The sequence below is a fragment of the Orbicella franksi genome, chromosome 1, assembly GCF_964199315.1.
Source record: "Orbicella franksi chromosome 1, jaOrbFran1.1, whole genome shotgun sequence".
Taxonomy (NCBI): Eukaryota; Metazoa; Cnidaria; class Anthozoa; order Scleractinia; family Merulinidae; genus Orbicella; species Orbicella franksi.
In genome coordinates this window covers 26,439,899-26,445,780 of record NC_138145.1, presented here as the reverse complement: position 1 = coordinate 26,445,780, position 5,882 = coordinate 26,439,899, and positions in this window count along the sequence as shown.

The window sequence follows — 5,882 nt, the reverse complement described above, 5'->3', positions numbered from 1 at the left end:
TACATAAAGAACAGTTACAAAATTGTTTTGGAATGAAAATAAATCAAACTTCAAATTCCTAAATTGTTGATCAACTGTGCCAATTTTGTAAACATAATAAGATCTAGCAATAGGAACTCAAGGTGACCAGAGTTTGAAACTCAAGTTTTATTACATAAGCATACATGATTCCAGCCGACAGTGAGGCCCCTTATTTGGTCTTAGGTAACCAACAAAGCCCTCGCCCCAGTGACCCTGGACAGGCTAACTTTCACCATTTTGTTGAGAAAGTAAAACACAAGTTACCCTTAGCAACATAACTAGGGTAACCCTGGTAGGCCTGATAACCTTTTTTCATCAAAATACTATGACTGGCTCACCAGGGGCAACTCATAGTATGAGGAAATCAAAATTAACTCGCAAAACCCCCCAGTGATCAAATGACTGAAAGGAAGCCAAAGGAAGAAGGATAACTGAGCACTGGAATATGAAAAAAGACTTAAAGTGCACCTAACCCCAAAATTTTTTTTTCGCTAAAACAAATCTAGACTTTATTTGAAGCATTTGGGCGAAGAAATTTTTGAATTTGGTTGAATCCTCGATTTTCTATGCCCTTTCAAAGTCGCGATTAAGTGTTTCACGACCGCGTTTTAGGGAGTCTGCGGCGGCGGTACCTGATGACGTCTACCCAGGAACCAAACACAATAGCGCCTCAGTCAACTCACTGTATTTGCTCGAGAAAATAGAATGCAAAACTAATCGTTCCGATGTATTTTGGGACTAAAACGTCCAAGTTTTGTCTCAGAATCATTTCTTTTTCGTCACTGGAGTCAGAGTTAAGTTTCGATTCGGAAGGCTCCGAAATAAACTTCGATCGAGCACGTTCGACAACTCTGAACTTACTGCTTAGAGCTTTGAGAGCAATTTACAATATTTCAAGCGACGACGGGGAAGACTTCTTTGCGGACGAGCTGCTTGTATATTAGGAATGGAAAGCTAGATACGAAGTGGAGGAGCAGGCAAACGAACAGCAGGAAAGAAAACTCAAGGACTGCTTTGGATGGTAATTTCGTCAACTAAACATAAGATTCCCACGCGTGTTTATAACCCGTTTACATTTGTCCTTACCGAGAATGTATTTTGTCAAGGTTCTGTTAAATCCAGTTTGTGTTTTTCTTTCAGTTGAATGCTTCATGTTTATAAGAGCGACGTACGTGTTGCAGTTTTCGAGACTTGATGACCTCCAAAACATTGGCTTCGATCGATTGAAAATCGTATTGTTTGGACCTGTATTTTTGAAGCTGCGGGAAGCAAGGCGGAAGGAAACATTTCATACAATTACCGATTTCACATTGTCACACGTTTTAATTCGTAACTCCAAATAACCAATGTAAATTGTTCTCAAAGTTTGCAGTGAAATTCGTCCGATAAGCGAAAAGGATGTGTTCCCTAAGCGGTCCGCAGAAAATGTTACGCGGTCATATTTTCGACGCTATTGCACAGAATCTTTGTCACACTGCTGATTTCCAAACCTTCGAAAAACTCTGTGAGTCTAACAATTTTGTTATCATGTAATTCTAGAGGATTAATCTTCGACTTTCATCTAAATCGAAAGAGAAATAAGTGTTGGTTAGCGGCGTACAGTTGCGATCTATTTACATATCAGTATAACGCTTCTTGATCATGACCGGATCACACAACTTTGCCGGTTATGTTATAAATACTGCGGGATTGGAAGATATAGGTTGTCGGTGGTATTTCTACAAATTGCTGGTTAGCTTTAAGCAGAAAATTTATGAAAATAGCGTTCGAAAGTCTGCGGAACAAATTCCAGTGAGAGTTCTTCAATGGTTCTCACAGATTCAGTTCGCTTGTTTCGGTTCGTCAAAATCAACCATCGTTTACGTCTTTATTGCACCATTAGCCGATCATCGTCAGTAAATTGTACAGTATATCTTTCTTTAAACCTGGAATATTGCTGCAACAGCCGATAGCACCTCTGGAAGGCGTTTCTGCGCACTTTTCGAATGTGTATTGCACCATCCTGAAGGAAATGAGAGGAAATGAGATATCCAACCTTCCTGGGTAGACGTCACAAGAGCCGCTAGACCCATTCTCCTCAAACTCGGTCGTGAAACAAAATGGCGGTGTTTTGGAGCTATTTTCGAGATTTCGTCGTGGCACAGAAAATCGAGGATTTAACGGAATCCAAAAATTTTTTCGCAGAACTATTTCAAATAATAAGTAGATTCGTTCTAGCGAAAAAAAATTTTTGGGGTTAGGTGCACTTTAAGTAATCCTGGAGAGACAACTTTGTTTCACATAAACACTTGATAAAGGTGCCTAAGAAGGGTCCGATAGGGTTGTCCCTAGTACCCAAGACCATATAAATGGGGCCTTATACTCTCTCCTCTGCAGAAGCTCCCTAGGGGAAAATTTAATATACTCCACACTACCAGCCTATGGTCAAAGCAACACGAAAGAGGGCTATGCAGAGGAGAGAAGACCTTGTATGGCAATATGGTTAAAGAAAAGTCTTACAAGACTAGACTGCAAACCATGGGTAAAATGTAGACTGCAGAATTTTTAAGAATATCATATTCCCATTTTCAATTATAGAGAGATCGAGCTAACCATACACAGGCTAACCTGAGCTGTATATTTCAGGCTAACCGGAGCACTTAGTTCTCTATAAAGGAAATGGGAATGCAATACATTTCTTAAAAAGTCTACAGTCTACATTTTATCCTCTGTCTGCATTTTAACCACCGTTGTGCAGTAGGCAGACTTTAAGTCTTATTCAAATAATTAAGCTCAAGTTCTTGCTTGTGAAAGTTCTCATTTCCATCATTGTGGATAGTATTTCTGTTTGCTAGGACTGTTGCAGAATATGTGTCGAGAACGAGATCGCAGATATTTCATACTCAAATGGACTGATCATTTTTACTGCCGATTCTTCAAAGTCATCTTCAATTACCATGTTTTCCTATACATATACGCTATTCTGTGACCAAGTTACATGTTTCCTCAGGGTACCGGTCACGTAAAAAAGGCAATTTTACAGGGCAAATAGTGAAAATTTTGCCCCACATATTTCCATCGGAGAGCGATAGCTGTAACACTTTAAATACACTTTATGCAAGATTTTTCGGTTAAAATTAAAATCTACTTACCTCTCAAGAAAGAAAAATGATAATTACTCCTTGAGATCCAACAACAACACCATTTGAAGCTGGAATGATTGGAGAAATCCGCCTCAAAAAGTTGTATCAGCGAGAGGAGACGACGCCTTTTTCGAAAATTTTGTATATTTGCGCGCTTCGTTCGCAGTGACGTCAAAATGGCCATGATCATAGGGTCAGGCAAATCTGACGTGTTCACCTCTCCCTCCTGTGGTCAACTGACACCTGTTAAAACAAGGTATCCGCTGACCTGTATCACGTGGCCATATCGCGGGCTCAAGTTTACAGTTCTTCGAGGTCACGTATTTTTTTGAAGTTGACCGCTGACCAAGTGCTGGTTATCGATTGGATCGCGGGCTCATATTAGGTTAACTTGTTGGAAACAGGGCAGGATTGTTCGGAAGCCGGTTAACGCTAACCCAGGATTAAAAGTTAACCAAATTATAACTTTTTCTTCTATACAAATGTTTTTTGCCGATTTGTTTTGTGTCTATGGTGATTATTAAAACTCAGAACAGAAGGCCAAACAATATACAGAAAACCTTACCGCAAAGTTACAAAACTCAAATCAAAATTCTACCTTTTTCTGGGTAACTTAATCGGGCTTTGAACAACCCGGCCCAGGAGCTACGCTTTTAGGCTGGCCTAAATCTATATATTACAAAATCCAAAATTGGCTCCTGAAGGAATGATGACGTAATCTTAAATCACTCCTCTCATTCAGTTTAATATCCGGCTGAAAGAATTTCAAACTCACGAAGCTGTCGCAAAATGACAAAAACTTCAGAAGAAAATTAACCGGAACCGGGGAAATAAACGGATTAAGAATGATAAATGACATTTTCATAACATTTTAATTAAGTGCCGGAATATTTAAAAAGAGAGCGATTGAGGAAACCCCCCCCCCCCCAAAAAAAAAAAAACAGATGAATGCTACGTCCTACGTAGATGAATGCTATGTCCTCGTAAAGAGTTTTAAACCTTCAAGGATATTCGAAGAACCTACTCATTCACTGGAACCCATGGAAACCTATGGATGTTTACCGTTGACAAACCCGAATGATACTGCTTTTACGTAATATAATGTAAGTATACCAATGTTGTTTTCCTGAGTTTGCCGAGAACACAGGTAAATATCACTGCGGTTAGTGTGTACGCGTTGTTTGAGGTCTTTTTCTTCCACATAAGTACGCCTTAATGCTGTGACACGCGCTACAAACTAAACAACTAAAGGAAAAGGAAAGACAGACATGCATGGGCTGATGAAATACCGTCTTAATTAAATGCTACGTCTTCTTAAGGGCTTGTGTTTTTCCTCAAACGTGCTTAAACTGATGAACTGCCCACCACAAAATGAGCTCATGTGCCGCAGGTCTACTGTTTATGATGCAATCAAAAATGTTGATCGCGAAAAAAACCACCAATGCTGCATGGTAAGGCGATCAAAATGACCAGTCCGCCACTAAAAAGTCCCCCACAAAACAAATGAACGAATTATGTCCTTTTATCTCACAATCTATTGACGATAGGCTGGCGTGGTTTGTTGTATTAACCATAGACATGCTTCAGTTATGTGGGCGATGTTTAGAATATATTAAAGGAGACTTGCAAATGAGCCGCCTTGGCCACATCTCGGTTGTTAGCTTGCTGTTTTAGCGTCAAGTTACAAACTCCAGTTTATGATGTGGAACAAGTTAAAACTGAAAGATAAAAAGCTTTTCGAAGGTTGAAGGCTTTCTACATCTTATGATTGTTTAAAAACTCTTCCCACCCCTCTCACTTAGGGCCCCGTCCACACTTTGAAAACGCAACTTTATTTCTGCGGCTAGGCCTACTGTCCAAACTAATCCGCCACGAAAACAGAACTTTTCGAAAATGCTCTTCAAACCGGGGATTTTGAAAACACCGGCTTTTCGTTTTAGTCGAAAACGGAGCTTCTCGAAAACGGTGGATGGCGTCACGATAATCATTACGTGATTTCCCTGACTGAGTTTTCCTCAAACTCAAATCCAAAGTGACCGGTGATTGTTGCAGTTTTTAATTCCTCCGGCGTAGTGTGGACGGAAAACATTTGATGCGTTTTAAGAGTGAAACCTCTGTTTTCAAATTTCTCCGGCGTAGTGTGGACGGAAAACATTTGATGCGTTTTAAGAGTGAAACCTCTGTTTTCAAATTTCTCCGGCGTAGTGTGGACGGAAAACATTTGATGCGTTTTAAGAGTGAAAACGCCGTTGTCAAATTTCTCCGGCGTAGTGTGGACGGGATCTTAATCTGATTCAAAACCAAAACACATTTGCTGTGATTGGCCATTCTGAATGCTTTGGTTTTGAGTTTTACGAGAATTAAACGAGAAACGCTCAATCACCAAAGATTGTAGCATTAATTCGTACAATGAAACCCGCTCGGCTGTGAGAACGGCAAGTAAGGTGCTGCAGTCCTGATGTCAACACACAAATCTTTTATATTGATGTCCCAGAATTAACGCGCATTTGCTTGAGGTGATCCTTTTTTATTCCCATAACCTATTTCCCTAAGTTGTTAATTACATTTTGCAAGAATTTAAAACGATTATCGAACCGTTGACTAAATATTGATTATCAAAAAAATTGCGGCTTCTCACAAAAGCGGGCGATTTTAATTGAGCTTTAACGTCGCATCTAGAGGTCATATATCAATTAAAGAAACCAAATTAGGTCGATAAATCATTCCTGTTTTGGCTGC